Source organism: Rhinopithecus roxellana, chromosome 14 (genome assembly GCF_007565055.1).
Source record: "Rhinopithecus roxellana isolate Shanxi Qingling chromosome 14, ASM756505v1, whole genome shotgun sequence".
Classification (NCBI taxonomy): domain Eukaryota; kingdom Metazoa; phylum Chordata; class Mammalia; order Primates; family Cercopithecidae; genus Rhinopithecus; species Rhinopithecus roxellana.
In genome coordinates, this window is record NC_044562.1 from 69,987,417 (window position 1) to 70,008,759 (window position 21,343).

The 21,343-nt window shown below is 39.0% G+C and overlaps 1 protein-coding gene and 1 non-coding gene across 2 annotated transcripts in view; one reads left to right on the forward strand and one right to left on the reverse strand.

Moving 5' to 3' along the window:
- PDE11A (phosphodiesterase 11A) overlaps positions 1 to 21,343 on the forward strand; it is a 482,346-nt gene that overhangs the window by 25,387 nt on the left and 435,616 nt on the right. The gene's annotated exons all lie outside the window — the stretch shown is intronic.
- Positions 13,380 to 13,490, reverse strand: LOC115893322. The gene has a single exon (XR_004053339.1). It is a non-coding gene; the product is annotated as a U6 spliceosomal RNA (small nuclear RNA).

Here is a 21,343-nt window from a genome sequence, read left to right on the forward strand (position 1 = left end):
AGGAACGGATCCAGTTTCAGCTTTCTACATATGGCTAGCCAATTTTCCCAGCACCATTTATTAAATAGGGAATCCTTTCCCCTTGTCTTATTTTTGTCAGGTTTGTCAAAGATCAGATGGCTGTAGATGTGTGGTATTATTTCTGAGGGTTCTGTTCTGTTCCATTGGTCTATATCTCTGTTTTGGTACCAGTACCATGCTGTTTTGGTTACTGTAGCCTTGTAGTATAGTTTGAGGTCAGGTAGCGTGATGCCTCCAGCTTTTCTTTTGGCTTAGGATTGTCTTCGCAAAGTGGGGTCTTTTTTAGTTCCATATGAACTTTAAAGTAGTTTTTTCCAATTCTGTGAAGAAAGTCATTGGTAGCTTGATGGGGATGGCATTGAATCTATAAATTACCTTGGGCAGTATGGCCATTTTCATGATATTGATTCTTCCTATCCATAAGCATGGAATGTTCTTCCATTTGTTAGTGTCCTCTTTTATTTCATTGAGCAGTGGTTTGTAGTTCTCCTTGAAGAGGTCCTTCACATCCCTTGTAAGTTGGATTCCTAGGTATTTTATTCTCTTTGAAGCAATTGTGAATGGGAGTTCACTCATGATTTGGCTCTCTGTTTGTCTGTTATTGATGTATAAGAATGCTTGTGATTTTTGCAATTGATGTTGTATCCTGAGACTTCACTGAAGTTGCTTATCAACTTAAGGAGATTTTGGGCTGAGATGATGGGGTTTTCTAAATATACAATCATGTCATCTGCAAACAGGACAATTTGACTTCTTCTTTTCCTAATTGAATACCCTTTCTGTCTTTCTCCTGCCTGATTGCCCTTGCCAGAACTTCCAACACTATGTTGAACAGGAGTGGTGAGAGAGGGTATCCCTGTCTTGTGCCAGTTTTCAAAGGGAATCTTTCCAGTTTTTGTCCATTCAGTATGATATTGGCTGTGGGTTTGTCATAAATAGCTCTTGTTATTTTGAGATACGTCCCATCAATACTTAGTTTATTGAGAGTTTTTAGCATGAAGGGCTGATGAATTTTGTCAAAGGCCTTTTCTGCATCTATTGAGATAATCATGTGTTTTTTGTCTTTGGTTCTGTTTATATGCTGGATTATGTTTATTGATTTGTGTGTGTTGAACCAGCCTTGCATCCCAGGGATGAAGCCCACTTGATCATGGTGGGTAAGCTTTTTGATGTGCTGCTGGATTCGGTTTGCCAGTATTTTATTGAGGATTTTTGCATCGATGTTCACCAGGGATATTGGTCTAAAATTCTCTTTTTTTGTTGTGTCTCTGTCAGGCTTTGGTATCAGGATGATGCTGGCCTCATAAAATGAGTTAGGGAGGATTCCCTTTTTTTCTGTTAATTGGAATAGTTTCAGAAGGAATGGTACCAGCTCCTCCTTGTACCTCTAGTAGAATTTGGCTGTGAATCTGTCTGGTCCTGGACTTTTTTTATTGGTAGGCTATTAATTACTGCCTCCATTTCAGAGCCTGTTATTGGTCTATTCAGAGATTCAACTTCTTCCTGGTTTAGTCTTGGGAGGGCGTATGTGTCCAGGAATTTATTCATTTATTCTAGATTTTCTATTTTATTTGAGTAGAGGTGTTTCTAGTATTATCTGATAGTAGTTTGTATTTCTGTGGGATTGGTGGTGAATATCCCCTTCATCATTTTTTATTGTGTCTATTTGATTCTTCTCTCTTTTCTTCTTTATTAGTCTTGCTAGCACTCTATCAATTTTGTTGATCTTTTCAAAAAATCAGCCCCTGGATTCAGTGATTTTTTGAGGGTTTTTTTGTGCCTCTATCTCCTTCAGTTCTGCTCTGATCTTAGTTATTTCTTGCCTTCTGCTAGCTTTTGAATGTGTTTGCTCTTGCTTCTCTGGTTCTTTAGTTGTGATGTTAGGGTGTCAATTTTAGATCTTTCCTGCTTTCTCTTGTGGGCATTTAGTGCTATACATTTCCATCTACACACTGCTTTAAATGTGTCCCAGAGATTCTGGTACGTTGTGTCTTTGTTCCCATTGGTTTCAAAGAACATCTTTATTTCTGCTTTCATTTTGTTATGTATCCAGGAGTCATTCAGGAGCAGATTGTTCAGTTTCCACGTAGTTGAGTGGTTTTGAGTGAATTTCTTAATCCTGAGTTCTAGTTTGATTGCGCTGCAGTCTGAAAGACAGTTTGCTGTAAGTTCTGTTCTTTTACATTTGGTAAGGAGTGCTTTACTTCCAACTATGTGGTCAATTTTGGAGTAAGTGTGATGTGGTGCTGAGAACAATGTATACTCTGTTGATGTGGGGTGGAGAGTTCTGTAGATGTCTATTAGGTCTGCTTGGTGCAGAACTGAGTTCAATTCCTGAATATCCTTGTTAACTTTCTGTCATGTTAATCTGTCTAATGTTGACAGTGGGGTGCTAAAGTCTCCCATTATTATTGTGTGGGAGTCTAAGTCTCTTTGAAGGTCTCTAAGGACTTGCTTTATGAATCTGGGTGCTCCTGCATTGGGTGCGTATATATTTAGGCTAGTTAGCTCTTCTTGTTGAATTGATCCCTTTACCATTATGTAATGGCCTTCTTTGACTCTTTTGATCTTTGTTGGTTTAAAGTCTATTTTATCAGAGGCTAGGATTGCAACCCCTGCTTCTTTTTTGTTTTCCATTTGCTTGGTAGATCTTCCTCCATCCCTTTATTTTGAGCCTATGTGTGTCTCTGCACATGAGATGGGTCTCCTGAATATAGCACACTGATGGGTCTTGACTCTTTATCCAATTTGCCAGTCTGTGTCTTTTAATTGGAGCATTTAGCCCATTTACATTTAAGGTTAATACTGTTTTGTGTGAATTTGATCCTGTTATTATGATGTTAGCTGGTTATTTTGCTCATTAGTTGATGCAGTTTCTTCCTAGCATTGATGATCTTTACAATTTGGCATGTTTTTGCAGTGGCTGGTACCAGTTGTTCCTTTCCATGTTTAGTACTTCCTTCAGGAGCTTTTGTAGGGCAGGCCTGGTGGTGACAAAATCTCTCAGTATTTGCTTGTCTGTAAAGGATTTTATTTCTCCTTCATTATGAAGCTTAGTTTGTCTGGATATGAAATTCTGGGTTGAAAATTCTTTTCTTTAATAACGTTGAATATTGGCCCCCACTCTCTTCTGGCTTGTAGAGTTTCTGCCGAGAGATCTACTGTTAGTCTGATGGGCTTCCTTTTGTGGGTAGCCCGACCTTTCTCTCTGGCTGCTCTTAACATTTTTTCCTTCATTTCAACTTTGGTGAATCTGACAATTATGTGTCTGGGAGTTGCTCTTCTCAAGGAGTATCTTTGTGGCGTTCTCTGTATTTCCTGAATTTGAATGTTGGCCTGCCTTGCTAGGTTCGGGAAGTTCTCCTGGTTAATATCCTACAGAGTGTTTTCCAACTTGGTTCCATTCTCCCTGTCACTTTCAGGTACAGCAATCAGACATAGATTTGGTCTTTTCACATAGTCCCATATTTCTTGGAGACTTTGTTAGTTTCTTTTTACTCACTTTTCTCTAAACTTCTCACTTCATTTCATTCATTTGATCTTCAATCACTGATACCCTTTCTTCCAGTTGATCGATTAAGATACTGAAGCTTGTGCATGTGTCATGAAGTTCTTGTGCCTAGGTTTTCAGCTCCATTAGGTCATTTAAGGACTTCTCTACACTGGTTACTCTAGTTAGCCATTTGTCTAATCTTTTTTCAAGGTTTTTAGCTTCTTTGCGATGGGTTTGAAGATCCTCCTTTAGCTTGGAGAAGTCTGATCATCTGAAGGCTTCTTCTCTCAACTCGTCAAAGTCATTCTCCATCCAGCTTTGTTTCATTGCTGGCAAGGAGCTGCATTCCTTTGGAGGAGAAGAGGAGCTCTGATTTTTAGAATTTTCAGCTTTTCTGCCCTGGTTTCTCCCCATCTTTGTGGTTTTATCTACCTTTCGTCTTTGATGATGGTGACGTTCAGATGGGGTTTTGGTGTGGATATCCTTCCTGTTTGTTAGTTTTCCTTCTAACAGTCAGGACCTTCAGCTGCAAGTCTGTTGGAGTTTGCTGGAGGTCCACTCCAGACTCTTGTTTGCCTGGGTATCACGAGCGGAGGCTGCAGAATAGCGAATATTGCAGAACAGCAAATGTTGCTGCCTGATCATTCCTCTGGAAACTTTGTCTCAAAGGGGCACCCGGCCATGTGAGGTGTCAGTCGGCCCCTACTGGGAGGTGCCTCCCAGTTAGGCTACTCGGGGGTCAGGGACCCACTTGAGGAGGCAGTCTCTTTGTTCTCAGATCTCAAACTCTGTGCTGGGAGAACCAATGCTCTTTTCAAAGCTGTCAGACTGGGACATTTAAGTCTGCAGAAGTTTCTGCTGCCTTTTGTTCAGCTATGCCCTGCCCCCAGAGGTGGAGTCTACAGAGGCAGGCAGGCCTCCTTGAGCTGCCGTGGGCTGCACCTGGTTCGAGCTTCTAGGCTGCTGTGTTTACCTACTCAAACCTCAGCAATGCCAGGTGCCCTTCCCCCAGCCTCTTTGCTGCCTTGCAGTTCAGTCTCAGACTGCTGTGCTAGCAATGAGCTAGGCTCCCTGGGCATGGGACCCTCTGAGCCAGGCATGGGATATAATCCCCTGGTGTACTGTTTTCTAAGATTGTTGGAAAAGTGCAGTATTAGGGTGGGAGTGACCTGATTTTCCAGGTGACGTCGGTCACAGCTTCCCTTGGCTAGGAAATGAAATTCCCTGACCCATTGTGCTTCCTGGGCAAGGTGATGCCTCGCCCTGCTTCAGCTCACGCTTGGTGGGCTGCACCCCCTATCCTGCACCCACTGTCCGATAAGCCCCAGTGAGATGAATCTGGTACCTCAGTTGAAATGCAGAAATCACCCGTCTTCTGCATCACTCACGCTGGGACCTGTAGACTGGAGCTGTTCCTATTCAGCCATATTGGAACCTCCCTCCAGCATGTTGTTTTATATATCTTTAGGGTAGCTGGGGAAAAGCCATTCTTTGATACTGCCACTTCGTGATTTTTTTTTTTTTTTTTTTGAGACAGACTGTTGGTCTATGGCCCAGGCTGTAGTGCAGTGGCATGATCTTGGCTCACTGTACCCTCTGCCTCCTGGGTTCAAGTTATTCTCCTGCCTCAGCCTCCTGAGTAACTGGGATTACAGGTATGTGCCACCATACCTGGCTAATTTTTTGTATCTTTGGTAGAGACAGAGTTTCACTGTGTTGGTCAAGCTAGTCTTGAACTCCTAACCTCAAGTGAGCCATCCACCTCAGCCTCCCAATGTGTTGGGATTATAGGCATGAGCCACCATGCCTGGCCTTGGGTGATATCTTGAAGAAAGAAATTATCTGGTTCCAAGTTTGTTTCTGGGTCTTCCCATCTACTCCAATACAGCATATAGACAACGATCATATCATAGGATCTGAGTCCTTTTGTCTCCAAGTAAAAAACAAAATAACAGAATTTTTTTTCTGCATAATTATTCATCTAAGAACACATAATAAGTCTACAGGAATGAGATGGGCCCTAGACATAGGAATAGTGGACAAAAGATATATGCCTCAAACTAACAACTTCACAACCTATAATTCTTTTATAGTTCTATGCCCCTCAAGATTTCTGGCTTTTCCAACTGTAAGAGTCTCCAGACATCTCTGAGGACCCATCAGCAGTGAACAAGTTAATTAGTGATTAACACTAACAGAAATAAATTGACCACTTGATACAAGCAATAATGGGACCCAAGATAGGTTCATTGACTGAGAAGAGTAAAGAGAATCTACAAGGGAACTCAAGCTGAACTGACTACCTCAGCTTTGCCAAAAGCAAACCATGTTTAAGTCAGGCCTGTCTGACTTGAAAGGGTCGATCAACAGCTTTCCTTGACCTTGAATCTATCATCTCACCTTCTGACTCTATGACTTTATTATTCTGAAGTTCTGACCCCAATTCTTCAATTATAAAAACAAACAAACAAGCAAGAAACCTAATTAGAAAGGAAACATTGATGGTTACAATACAGAGATCAACTACTTTCTCAATGTTATATTTCTATAATTTCTTAGACAATCTACTACATGATTGTTTCATATTGTAAGATTTATTATAAAATCTTCCAAAAAGTGAACTAAATTCAACATTATAATAACATAAGACTTCTGCTGATAAGACTTCATCCATACATTTTATAGTCCTTAAAGGATCAGCTGCAAAAAATTCATTTTTCAGTTAACACGCAGGTGAAGAGCTCTATCAACTGTACCAACCAACCCCACCCCAAAAAGTAATAGTAGTAGCCAATATTTATTGAGAGTATGTTATGCACTAGGCACTGTGGTAAGATTTAGTTGTCTTATTTAATCCTCACAAGGTTCTATGAGATAGACACCATTACTTCCTACACTTTACATGTGAGGAAGCTAGACTTGAATAGTTTTAGTAACTTGCCCAAGTTTATACAGCTGGTAACAGGCAGAGCCCAGATGCAAACTCAAATTATCCAGCTCTGTTTAGATTCTACAGTTTTACCATTATTGGAAATATTAAGGATTATATTCAGGTTCTATTCACATGTTCAAGGCTGGATTCCTGTCCATGAAAGAAGGTGGCTCCTTGATGGAATATGAAGTTCAAAAATCTGCTAGAATGCATTCCAGAAGCTGTTTTAGCCATTCACATCCATTGACATCAGGTAAATGATTATTTTTGTGCAAAGATCCCAACAATTGTGTCGGGTTTGGAGAGTTTGGAACAAGAAGCCTCAGGAAACTTCATGGTTTGCAATATAATCTATTAATACCTGTGAAGGCGATACTACTACTACTACTATTACTACTACTACTACTACTACTGACAGTAGTGATAGTTAACACTTATTAGAAGCTTTCTTAATTTCCCCAAGGTCACACGGCTATTAAGTTGGAGAGCCAGGATTTGAACCCATATTGTTGGAGCCACAGTTTGTACTCTTAACCACCACAAATTACTGTCTCTGGTGTGGTATGTAAACAATGAGTGGCAGTCTGTTCAACATCTTTTCATAATGCCCTTTACTAAAGTTGTGAGACAGTGTTGCCAAGGACTAAACAATATTTCTGGAAGCTATGTTGTGAGTGTGCAAAATGGGTAGTTTCTTTATATATGAAAAACTTTCATTTTTCATCATAACTAATCAGTACCAAAACCTGCAGGAAAGGAATCTATTTATATCACTAGGAATTAACTGGAGGATATAGTTAACATATTTCCTACAACATTTTAGAGAATTTTCAAGGCAGAGTTTGAGTTGCTCTATGCAGGTCTTATACTTGCATATATCCATCATAAAAACGAGATGTACAATTTGTCTCTGAGAAAAAACCTGAAGCTCTAGTGTATACAAGCAAGCAACTTATTCTAGAAAAAAACTGCACATTTCTCTTTATTGTGAAACTTTTTGTAAACTCTAGGTGACCTGTAAGTAGAGCACGGAAGTTTCAGCCATACCAGTGATCTATTGGTCCAATAGCTTTTTGCTGTTTGGCTACAGGGAATGTCCTTTGGGGGCATTTGTTGCCTTAGTCATGGATTGGTTTGATTGCTGGGGCTAGATACCTACTGAAGCAATCAAACATAATAAGTGGAGTGGGGTATAACATCCCAGAAAAAAACATCTAGGGACAGAATCTGGGAAATGGAGAGTTTCTAATGTTTCTAGACTGATTTCTGTTCTCTATTCTGAATGTGGTGATATACTTGTGTAGCACTTTATGATTTATAAAATGCTTCACCATATACTATCTAATCATCCTTGCTGCTATGAAAGGTAAGAATTACTCTCCTCATTTGGAGGGTAAAGAAACAGTCTGAGAGAAGTTAAATGGCTCAGTTTTGGAGCTGGGCAGGGGATTCAGGACTTGTGGCATCACATGCAGTAATTGTTATACCTCCCAAGAACTTCTTATGTGACCATGATAATGAGAGGGTTTATATCAGAAAATCATATATTTTACTGATACACACACACACACACACATGTATATATAAACTTTCTATTTTTGGAAAATATGGCAAAATCAGGATTCTTCACTTCTTTGGTCATTGCATTATTTTTATGAAACAGCCTATTACTGGAAAAAATATTTGAAAGACATTTGCAATTCATGATGTGCCTACTCTTCATGAAGCAAGAGTTTCAAGCTTTTGGGGAGATATTTTATTTCTTCTATGTTTTCCTTCTGCAGAAGTCAATCTTTGCTAATATATTTAATCATAGACTGGAAAAAATAAAACGACCTGGTGTTGAACTGGTCACAATAGAATGGCAAGCAATATTAACTTCTCACTCTGTTCTAGCACATTAGGCTGAACATAAACTGCTGTCTGTACCACTGACAAGTTTCTTTGTGGTTTTCGAGCTATATTAAACACCAACGTGCACAGAGGCCTTGAGGACAGATTGCTAACTCTTCAAAGTAGCATAGTGTGGTGAAAAGAGCCCAAGCTTTAGACTCAAGCATCTCTGAGTTAGCATCGGCTCAGTTATTGGTGAATTACTTAACATGAGATAAGTTACTTAGCTTCTCTTAGCTTCAGTTTCCTTGTATGTATAATAGGGCCAATAATATCCACTTTGTATGGTTGTTGTGATTATTCTACGTATGCAAAACTCTGGCACACATTTTTGCATACATAAATGCACAGGTTATATGGTAGGCTCCTGGTAAATGATAGCCATCATTGCTATTATCTGAGGAATCAGTAAGTCTCGTAATTACCTCAATTTCTTTGCAGTTTAAACTGATCACAAGTCTCATTTAGTGCCTGTTTTAAAGGCTAGCTCACCATATGTGGTGCTGGAGTAATTGGTATGACTCTTATGTCCGCTTGTCTACTGGCTTAGGAGATCAATATTCAAAGCCAAAGTTATGAGCCATCTGCCACTGCAAAGCCAGACTATGTTGTCTTTCTCTCTTCAAAGCAAGTTTTGATGTCTGAAGAACCTTGATCTGTCTTTTCTGGATAGTCACATCTGTGTACCTTAGCAGGATTTGGCTAATATCTTGAATTTAGTGTGAAAGGAGGACCCAGTGGAGAAATTTCCTGGGGAATTCAAGCTATTTATAAGCCATCAATGTGAATCATCTGCCCATGACAGATACTGTCTGTTAGGGAAATAGCATTGACTCTTATTTTTAAAAAAGTACAGTTCCTTAAGTTCCATTTCACAAATGGACACCCTGTACCTAATATCAGCCAGATATAATATAATAGTATAAGGCTGCATTGCATAAACCACAACCAGAAATTATCTTTGTGACAGTATCAGTTAGAAACTGTAACTAAAGGCAAATGATTTGTTTTTATCCTGTAAAAGGAAAAAAAATCTATAAAATCTTTAGCAGCCATGGGTGCCTCAGCCCCCATGTCCAAAGGGGCCAGCTGTCCCTCACCTCCCACCATTCTCTCTAATGATTTAACATGAGGTTAATACAGGCAGCTTTGCAGCAATAAGCAATGCCTTGGTTAAGCGCTCTTGCCCCTAAGTGTAGGTTTTTGTTTGTTTCTTTGTTTGTTTTTAACTTCTATGTAGTATAGTTATAATTTTAGAGGCTTCAGGCAGAATGTCTTGAATGCCTGCAAGTTCTTAAAATCAGGTTTAGCATTCTGAATGTTACTTAACAAAATCACATACTGAGGCCCATTGTGGGAGAATGGAAAGTCCATCATGTAAAACAGATTAGCTACACATTAATATCTTTCAATTTGCCACCAGTTTATTGACTTGGAATAGCCATTTACTCTTTAAAATTGTATACGTAAGAGTAAAGTTCCATGTTAGATCTTTCAGAATATGAAATAGATCAAATATATCACTAGGATGGATAGATTTATTTATTTATTTATTTATTTATTTATTTATTTATTTATTTATTTATTTAGAGACAGAGTCTTGCTCTGTCACCAAGGCTAGAAAGTAGTGATGTGATCATGGCTCACTGCAGCCTTAAACTCCTGGACTCAAGCCATCTTCCAGCCTCAGCTTCCTAAGTAGCTGGAACTGCAAATGTGTGCCACCACACCGGGCTAATCTTTTTCTTTTTTAGAGATGGGGTCTCAATGTGTTGACAAGACTGGTTTCAAACTCCTCAGGTGATCTTCCCACTTTGGCCTTCCAAAGTGTTGGGATTACTGGCTTGAGCTACCATACCTAGCCTCAGGATGAATTTTATTTAATTTTATGTATCTTTAGAATGCTTGAATAAGAACTATTTATGAGGTATGTGAAGCCAGCTGAGGCTGTATAAGAAAATTACATTTACTAGTTGTCCTCTTTCCTCACACAAGAACCTAGACCCATTTAGAAACAGAGAAAAGGAATAGTAATGTTTACACCATGCCTTTACAATTTTTTGAAAAGAAAGCAAAAACCTTTTATGTGTGAAAATTACTTTTGCATGATCATCTAAACTTTGGGGCATATAATTAATATGGGCCTTATCAGAAATTTATGTTCAAGGTAGTCTTTTAATTTGCAGGCCGGTTCAGCTGTTTTGTAACATCTAGGGGGATAATGCTTGAAATATTGTCTTTTCGAGGAGAAAAGGATACAGGGCAGGTGTGAAACTGGACAGATAGCACTTCCAAAGAGGAATTTAGTGCTTTTGATGCCTCGGCAATGACATCTGTCATCCAGAGTTATGAAAAACTGGAAACTTGCCATGTGGACTTAAAATAAATATTAGCTTCTACCATTTTTGAAAAAAAAAATATGTGTGTGAAAATAGCTCATTGTAGGTCTTATCTAGTTAAAAGTTAATACTGAATATGTCTTCTTTGCAGAAGTCACATGGTTCTCTAAAAAATTTTCTGGCCGGGTGCAATGGCTCACACCTGTAATCCCAGCACTTTGGAGGCCGAGGTGGGCAGATCACGAGGTCAGGAGTTCAAGACCAGCCTGACCAAATATGGTTAAACCCCATCTCTACTAAAAATACAAAAATTAGCTGGGTGTGGTGGTGCGCACCTGTAGTCCTGGCTACTCGGGAGACTGAGGCAGAGGTTGCAGTGAGCTGAGATTGTGCCACTGCACTCCAGCCTGGGTGATAAAGCAAGACTCTGTCTCAAAAAAAAAAAAAAAAATTCTGAGCTTGGCGTGGAGATTCACACCTGTAATCCCAGCACTTTGGGAGGCTGAGGCAGGAGGATTGCTTGAGCCCAGGAGTTCAAGACCAGGCTGGGCAGTATAGTAAGACTTTGTATCTACTAAAACTCAAAAAGATTAGCTGGGCATGGTGGCTGTGCCTGTCGTTCTAGCTACTCAGGAGGCTGAGGAGAGAGGATCACTTGAGCCTGGGATCACTTGAGCCAGTGAGCTATGATTGAGCCACTGCGCTTTAGCATGGGCAACAGAGTGAGACCCTGTCTCAATAAATGAATAAATAAATAAGTAGATACAAATTTCTGACTGCTCATTTTTATCATTCTGTATTTGTTGACTTTAAATTACATGCATGTCAGACACTAGTATCAAAGTCATAAAAATTACCTGGACAAAACAATGTAGAAAGAATTGTAAAGAAGGAAGGCAATTCTGTTTAGTAGATGATCTGTAATAAATGGTAATGTCAACGCATAGTAAAAGAAAAAGAGAAGTGAGCGAATTGATGTCTATAGTTCTCTGAGGAAACATTCCATTTTAGTATCAATAAGTCTATGAAGTGAAATTTTGGTTTAGTGGTTTAGCCACAGTGTTCCTATTAACTTAACAAGAGTTGGGTTGTTAACTGCTCATGTTGCTAAGCTATAATCCTAAGAACTCTGCGCATTCAAAACAAAATGTGTGCTGAACATATCGGAAAGGATAAGAGCTTTAGTTCTTCAGTTTTCATTATATTGTCCATTGCCTTTTAAAAAATTGTCAAATGCATCGTATATTCAAATGGAAGAATAAAATATATACGTACAGCACAAAGAAGAGTAAACTGGACATCCTTCTACTCACACCAGATTAAAATGTAAAACACTAACTGGGTGCGGTGGCTCACACCTGTAATCCTAGCACTTTGGGAAGCCAAGGTGGGTGGATCACTTGAGGTCAGGGGTTCGAGACCAACCTGGCCAACATGGTGAAACCCCGTCTCTACTAAAAATGCAAAAATTATCCAGGTGTAGTAGTGCACTCCTGTAATCCCAGCTACTCAGGAGGCTGAGGCAAGAGAATAGCTTGAACCCAGGAGGCGGAGGTTGCAGTGAGCCGAGATTGTACTGTTGCACTCCAGCCTGGGGGACAAGAATGAAACTCTGTCTCAAAAAAAAAAAAAAAAAAAAATGCCACTACGTTGAAATCTTCTGGTGCCCTTTCACAATAATATTATCCTCCTCTCGACGCCACCACTTTCATTGGCATGCTGAGTGTTGTGTGAGATATCCCCTTGTTTCCCTCCCCATGGCTTTGCCACCTATCTTTGTTTTCCTATACAATATGCAATTTAATTTTGCCTGCTTTTGAACTTTGTATAAATGGAATAATTCTACATGTATCCTTTTGTTTCTTTTTCTGCTCAACGTTATGTTTTTGAGACTAATTTATGTTGAAATGTGTAGCAATAATTTCCAGTGCCATATAATGTTCCTTTGTATAAACATATCACAATTTATCCCTCCTACTATTGACAGACTTTTGAGTTATTTCTAGTTTTTATTTATTTATCTATTTATTTATTGCTATTATCAATAATGCTGCTATGGGCATTTTGTGTAGGTCTCCTGGAATCTTGGCATCATATTTGCATGACCACAGACTTTTAACTATTCATTTTTGTAACTTTTATTTATTTATTTTTAACTCTTAGGTTTGGGGGTACATGTAAAGATTTGTTATATAGGTAAACTTGTGTCATGGGGGTTTGTTGTATAACTATTTCATCACCCAGGTGTTAAGCCTGGTACCCAATATTTATTTTTTCTGCTCCTCTCCCTACTCTCACCCTCCATCCTCAAGTAGGCCCCAATGTCTGTTGTTCTCTTTTTTGTGTTCATGAGTTCTCATCATTTAGCTCCCACTTATAAGTCAGAACATGCAGTATTTGGTTTTATGTTTTTGTGTTAGTTTGCTAATAATAGTAGCCTCCAGCTGTATCCATGTTCCAGCAAAAAACACGATCTCATTCTTTTTATGGCTGCACAGTATCCCATAGTGTATATGTACCACATTTTCTCTATCCAATGTGTCGTTGATGGGCATTTAGGTTGATGCCATGCGTGTCCTGCAAAGACATTGATTCCATGTCTTTGTTATTGTTAATAGTGCTTCAGTGAACATTCTTGTGCATGCCTTTATGGCAGAATGATTTATATGCCCCTGGTTATATAGCCAGTAGTGGGATTGCTAAAAATATGCAATGAATGAATGCCTCATGAATTTGCTCATCATCCTTGTGCAGGAGCCATGCTAATCTTCCATCGTGCCAATTTTAGTATATGTGATGCCAAAGTGAGCACAAGGATTCGTTTCGTAGTTACTCATTTTTCTTCTTGTTCTGCTGCATCTTCCTCTTCACAGTTAACATATATGAGGCCAGGACCACCATGGTCACCAGAGCACAAATTCTAGCTTTCCCTACCAAGCCCATTCCCCTCATGGCCACCTGGTGTATGAATAGGATCCTCATTTACCTCCCAGCCAATAAAAGAATAGGCCACTCATGGTGGGTATGAAAGTATAGGTTATGCAGATGTTTGGGGTGAACTCAGTTAATGACTTCCCCTCAACCCTCTTTTCATATGTTTGTGTTTTCTCTTATTGTGGAGTACTGGTCCATGTCATTGGCCCATTTTTCCTATTGAGTTTGCTTTTTTCTTGTTGATTTGTAGGAGCTCCTTATATATATGTATTCTGAACACCACCCTCCTTATTGGTTATATGTATTACAAATATTTTTCTTCTCTATTGCTTGATTTTCATTCTTTTTTAAAATAATGTGGAATGAAAGAAGTCAGACAAGAATGCATACTGCATGGCTGATTTAGATAAAACTGTTAACTGTAGAAAATGCAAACTACTCTCTAGTGACAGGAAGCAGATCAGTGTTATCTGAGGTATGGTGGGGTGGGAGGGATGGAAGGTGGGATTGAAAAGGGCATGAAGAAACTTTGGGGTGGGTGATAGTTATATTCATATCTTGATTGTGGTCATTTTGTGGGTGTAACCGTATGTTCAGATTAATAAAATCATATATGTTAAACATGTACAGTTTTTTTGTATTTCAATTATATCTCAATATATCTGCTTTTTTATAAAAATAAATTTGAATATTTACATTAAAGGGTATCTAATCTATAACCCTTAGCAATTTTTTTAAATTAATACTTTAAGTTCTGAGATACATGTGCAAAACATGCAGGTTTGTTATATAGCTATACATGTGCCATGGTGGTTTGCTGCACCCATCAACCTGTCATCTAGCTTTTAACCCCCCCCATGCATTAGGTATTTGTCCTAATGCTCTCCCTTCCCTTGTCCTCCACTCCCCGACAGGTCCTGGTGTGTGATGTTCCCCTCCTTGTGTCCATGTGTTCTCATTGTTCAACTCCCACTTACGAGTGAGAACATGTGGTGTTTGGTTTTCTGTTCATGTGTTAGTTTGCTGAGAATGATGGCTTCCAGCTTCATCCATGTCCCTGCAAAGGACATGAACTCATTCTTTTTTATGGCTGCATAGTATTCCATGGTGTATATGTGCCACATTTTCTTTATCCAGTCTATCATTGATGGGCATTTGGGTTGGTTCCATGTCTTTGCTATTGTAAATAGTGCTGCAATAAACATACGTGTGCATGTGTCTTTATAGCAGCATGATTTTATAATCCTTTGGGTATATACCCAGTAATGGGATTGCTGTGTTAAGTGATATTTCTGGTTTTGGATCCTTGAGGAATCACCACATTATCTTCCACAATGGTTGAACTAATTTACACTCCCACCAACAGTGTAAAAGCGTTCCTATTTCTCCACAGCCTCTCCAGCATCTGTTGTTTCCTGCCTTTTTAATAATCACCATTCTAACTGTCATGAGATGGTATCTCATTGTAGGTTTGATTTGCATTTCTCTAATGACCAGTGATGATGAGCTTTTTTTCATGTTTCTTGGCCACATAAATGTCTTCTTTTTTTTTTTTTTTTTTTTTTTTTGAGGCGGAGTCTCGCTCTGTCGCCCAGGCTGGAGTGCAGTGGCGCAATCTCGGCTCACTGCAAGCTCCGCCTCCCGGGTTCACGCCATTCTCCTGCCTCAGCCTCCCGAGTAGCTGGGACTACAGGCGCCCGCCACCTCGCCTGGCCAGTTTTTTGTATTTTTAGTAGAGACGGGGTTTCACCGTGTTAGCCAGGATGGTCTCGATCTCCTGACCTCGTGATCCGCCCGTCTCGGCCTCCCAAAGTGCTGGGATTACAGGCTTGAGCCACCGCGCCCGGCCCATAAATGTCTTCTTTTGAGAAGCATCTGTTCATAGCCTTTGCCCAATGTTTCATGGTGTTGTTTGTTTTATTCTTGTAAATTTGTTTAAGTTCCCGGTAGATTCTGGATATTAGACCTTTGTCAGATGGATAGATTGCAAACATTTTTTCCCATTCTGTAGGTTGCCTGTTCACTCTGATGATAGTTTCTTTTGCTTTGCAGAAGCTCTTTGGTTTGATTAGATCTCATTTGTCAATTTTGGCTTTTGTTGCAATTGCTTTTGGTGTTTTAGTCATGAAGTCTTTGCCTATGCCTGTGCCCTGAATGGTATTGCCTAGGTTTTCTTCTAGGGTTTTTATGGTTTTGGGTTTTACATTTAAGTCTTTAATCCATCTTGAATTAATTTTTGTATAAGGTGTAAGGAAGTTTCTGTTTTCTGCATGTGGCTAGCCAGTTTTCCCAGCACCATTTATTAAATAGGGAATCCTTTCCCCACTGCTTGTTTTTGTCAGGTTTGTTGAAAAATCACATGATTGTAGATGTGTGGTGTTATTTCTGAGGTCTCTGTTCATTCCATTGGTCTATGTATCCGTTTTGGTACCAGTACCATGCTGTTTTGGTTACTGTAGACTTCTAGTATAGTTTGAAGTCAGGTAGCATGGCACGTCAAGCTTTATTCTTTTTGCTTAGGATTGTTTTGGCTATACAGGCTCTTTTTTGGTTCCATATGAAATTTAAAGTAGTTTTTTTTCTAGTTCTGTGAAGAAAGTCAATGGTAGCTTGACGAGAATAGCATTGACTCTATAAATTACTTTGGGCAGTATGACCATTTTCGTGATACTGATTTTCCCTATCCATGAGCATGGATTTTTTTTTTTCCATTTGTTTGTGTCCTCTCTTATTTCCTGAGCAGTGGTTTGTAGTTCTCCTTGAAGAAGTCCTTCACGTCCCTTGTAAGTTGTATTCCTAGGTGTATTTTTCTCTTTATAGCAATTGTGAATAGGAGTTCACTCATGACTTGGCTCTCTGCTCGTCTATTGTTGGTATATAGGAATGCTTGTGATTTTTGCACATTGATTTTGTATCCTGAGACTTTGCTGAAGTTGCTTACTAGCTTAAGGAGTTTTTGGGCTAAGACAATGGGGTTTTCTATATACATAATCATGTCATCTGCAAACAGAGACAATTTGACTTCCTCTCTTCCTATTTGAATACACTTTATTTCTTTCTCTTGTGTGATTGTCCTGGCCAGAACTTCCAATAGTATGTTGAATAGGAGTGGTGAGAGAGGATATCCTTGTCTTGTGCTGGTTTTCAAAGGGAATGCTTCCAGCTTTTGCCCATTCAGTATGATGTTGGCTATGGGTTTGTCATAAACAGCTCTTATTTTTTTGAGATATGTTCAATCAACACTTAGTTTATTGAGACTTTTTAGCATAAGGGCTGTTGAATTTTATTGAAGGCCTTTTCTGCATCTATTGAGATAATCATGTGGTTTTTGTCGTTGGTTCTGTTTATGTGATGGATTGCATTTATTGATTTACATATGTTGAAACAGCCTTGCATCCACAAAAGAAGCCGACTTGATCGTGTTAGATAAGCTTTTTGATGTGCTGCTGGATTCAGTTTGCCAGTATTTTATTGAGGATTTTTGCATCAATATTCATCAGGGATATTGGCCTGAAATTTTCTTTTTTTGTTGTGTCTCTCTCTGCCAGGTTTTGGTATCAGGATGATGCTGGCCTCATAACATGAGTTAGGTAGGAGTCCCTCTTTTTCTATTGCTTGGAATAGTTTCAGAAGGAATGATAGCAGCTCCTCTTTGTACCTCTGGTAGAATTCGACTGTGAATCCATCTGGTCCTGGACTTTTTTTGGTTGGTAGGCTATTAATTACTGCCTTCATTTCAGAACCTGTTATTGGTCTATTCAGGGATTTGACTTCTTCCTGGTTTAGTCTTGGGAGGGTGTATGTGTCCAGAAATTTATCATGTCTTCTAGATTTTCTAGTTTATTTGAGTAGTAGTGTTTGTAGTATTCTCTGATGGTAGTTTGTATTTCTGTGGGATCAGTGGTGATACTTCCTTTATCATTTTTTATTGTGTCTATTTGATTCTTCTCTCTTTTCTTCCTTATTAGTCTAACTAGTGGTCCATCTATTTTGTTAATGTTTTAAAAAAAAACCAGTTCCTGGATTCATTGATTTTTTTGAAGGGTTGTTCATGTGTCTCTCCCCTTCAGTTCTGCTCTGGTCTTAGTTATTTCCTTTCCTCTGCGAGCTTTTGAATTTGTTTGCCCTTGCTTCTCTAGTTCTTTTAATTGTGATGTTAAGGTGTCGATTTTAGATCTTTCCAACTTTCTGTTTTGGGCATTTAGTGCTATAAATTTCCCTCTCAACACTGCATTAGCTGTGTCCCAGAGATTCTGGTATGTTATCTCTTTGTTCTCATTGGTTTCAAAGAACTTCTTTGTTTCTGCCTTAATTTCATTATTTTCCCAGTAGTCATTCAGGAGCAGGTTGTTCAATTTCCATGTAGCTGTGCAGTTTTGAGTGAGTTTCTTAATCTTGAGTTCTAATTTGATCACACTGTGGTCTGAGAGACTGTTTGTTATTATTTCCATTCGTTTGCATTTGCTGAGGGGTGTTTTACTTCCAATTATGTGGTTGATTTTAGAATATGTGCTATGTGGTGCTGAGAAGAATGTATATTCTGTTGATTTGCGGTGGAGAGTTCTGTAGATATCTTAGGTCCTCTTGGTCCAGAGCTGAGTTCAAGTCCTGAATATCCTTGTTAATTTTCTGTCTCATTGATCTGTCTAATATTGACAGTGGGGTGTTAAAGTCTCCCACTATCATCGTGCGGGTATCTAAGTCTCTTTTTAGGTCTCTAAGAACTTCTTTTATGAATCTGAGTGCTCCTGTATTGGGTGCATATATATTTAGGATAGGTAGCTTTTCTTGTTGCATTGGTCCCTTTACCATTATGTAATGCCCCTCTTTGTCTTTTTTCATCTTTGTTGGTTTAAAGTCTGTTTCATTAGAGACTAGGATTGCAACCCCTGCTTTCTTTTTCCTTTCCATTTGCTTGGCAAATATTCCTCCATCCCTTTATTTTGACCCTATGTGTGTCTTTGCATGTGAGATGGGTCTCCCAAATACAGCACATTAATGGGTCTTGACTCTTTATCCAATTTTCCAGTCTGTGTCTATTAATTGGGGTATTTAGCCTATTTACATTTGAGTTTAATATTGTTACACGTGAATTTGATCCTTTCATCATGCTGTTAGCTGGTTATTTTTGCATATTAGTTGATGCAGTTTCTTCATAGTGTCATTGGTGTTTATATTTTGGTGTGTTTTTGCAGTGGCTGGTACTGGTTTTTCCTTTCCATATTTAGTGCTTCCTTCAGGGGCTCTTGTAAGGCAGGCCTAGTGGTGACAAAATCCCTCAGCATTTGCTTGTCTGTAAAGGATTTTATTTCTCCTTCACTTATGAAGCTTAGTTTGTCTGGATATGAAATTCTGGGTTGAAAACATTTTTCTTTAAGAATGTTGAATATTGGCCCCCACTGTCTTCTGGCTTGGAGGGTTTCTGCAGAGAGATCCACTGTTAGTCTGATGGGCTTCCCTTTGTAGGTAACCTGACCTTTCTCTCTGGCTGCCCTTAACATCTTTTCCTTCGTTTCAACCTTGGAGAATCTGCCAATTATGTGTCTTGGGGTTGCTCTTCTCGAGGAGTAGCTTAGTGGTGTTCTCTGTATTTCCTGAATTTGAATGTTGGCCCATCTTGCTAGGTTGGGGAAGTTCTCCTAGATAATATGCTGAAGTGTGTTTTCCAACTTGGTTCCATTCTCCCCATCACTTTCAGGTACAGTAATCAATCATAAGTTTGGTCCTTTCACGTAGTCCCATATTTCTTGGAGGCTTTGTTCATTCCTTTTCATTCTTTTTTCTCTAATCTTGTCTTGACACCTTATTTCAGTAAGTTCATCTCCAATCTCTAATATTCTTTCTCCTACTTGATAAATTTGGCTATTGATACATGTGTATGCTACAGGAAGTTCTCCTGCTGTGTTTTTCAGCTCCAATAGGTCATTTATGTTCCTCTCTAAACTGGTTATTCTAGTCAGCAGTTCCTATAGCCTTTTATTAAGGTTCTTAGCTTCCTTGCATTGGGTTAAAACATGCTCCTTTAGCTCTGAAGTGTTTGTTATTGCCCACTTTCTGCAGCCTACTTCTGTCAGTTTGTCAAACTCATTCTCCATCCAGTTCTGTGCCCTTGCCAGAGAGGGGCTATAACCATTTGGAGGAGAAAAGACATTCTGGTTTTCTGAATTTTCAGTTGTTTTTTGCACTGGTTTTTCCTCATCTTCATGGATTTATCTACCTTTGATCTTTAAGGCTGATGGTCTTTGGATGGGGTTTTTGTGTGGGGGTCCTTTATGTTGATGTTGACGTTGATGTTATTGCTTTCTGTTTGTGAATTTTTCTTCTAACAATCAGGTCCCTCTTCTGCATGTCTGCTGCAGTTTGCTGGAGGTGCACTCTAGATGATGTTCGCCTGGATATCATCCGTGGAGGCTGCAGAACAGCAAAGATTGCTGCCTTTTCCTTCCTCTGGAAGCTTCATTCTAGAGAGGCCCTGGCCTAATGCCAGCCAGAGCTCTCCCGTATGAGGTGTCTGACGACGGCTTTTGGGAGGTTTCTCCCAGTGAGGAGGCACAGGGGTCAGGGACCCACTTGAGGAGGCATTCTGTCCCTTAGCAGAGCTGGTGCACTATTGCTTTTCATTCTTAATGGAAAATCCAGGTTCTTTTTTTTTCTTTTTGAGACCGAGTCTCGTTCTGTCACCCAGGCTAGAGTGCAGTGATGAGGTCTTGGCTCACTATAACCTCTGCCTCCCATGTTCAAACAGTTCTCCTGCCTCAGTCTCCTGAGTAGCTGGCTGGGACTACAGGCGCGTGCCACCATGCCCAGCCCAAGCTCTTAATTTTAATACAACTTGATTTATTGATCTTATAGAAATTTGCATTTTTGTTCTTATTCTTGAAACAGGGTATGAAGAAAAATATTCTCCTATAGTGTCTTTGGAAATTTTTATAAATTTGTTTTCATATTAAGTATTTAGTTTAATTGTAATTCCTCTTTTTTGTGTTAGGACATGAATACAATTTTATTTTTTTTTCTATTTGAATAAGCAATTGACCTAGGGTCATTTATTGAGTAGTTCATCTTTTATTATGATCTGTGATGCTTGCTTTGCCATAAATCCATTTTTTATGTGTGCATGGGTTTGTTACTAAGCTCTCTATTATTCCGTTGGTCTATTTATCTATGCCTGTATTACGATCACACTGCCTTAATCTCTGTAGCTCATAGAAAGTATTAATATCTAGTAGGGTGAATCTTCTCCCCAACCCCTATGCCTTGTTCTTCCTCAGGAGGGTCTTGGTTTCAGCTGGCCCTTTATTCTTTCATGTCAGTTTTATAATCAGCCTGTTGAGTTTCACACATACACACACGTACACACTGTGATAGGATTTCAGTTGGAATTGCACTGAAGTTATAGGTCAGTTTAGGGGGAATTACAGGTATATGAAGTCAGTCTTCCCAATAATACAATATTGTTTTTTGCAATTTAATCTTCTTTAATGTTTTTTAAGACTTTTTTCTTAGTTTTCGCTATAAAAGTCTTACACATTCTTTGCTATATTGTATCCTAGGTATTTAAAAATGTTTATTGATGTTTTAAACAGTATATTTTAAAAATTATATTTTTAGTTAATTGTTGTGGTTATCTAGAAATGCACTTTACTTTTGTGTATCAATTTGGAATCCAGCAACTCTTATTTAAATTTTTATCCATAGCTTGTTTAATATTGTTTGTGTAAACAATCATAT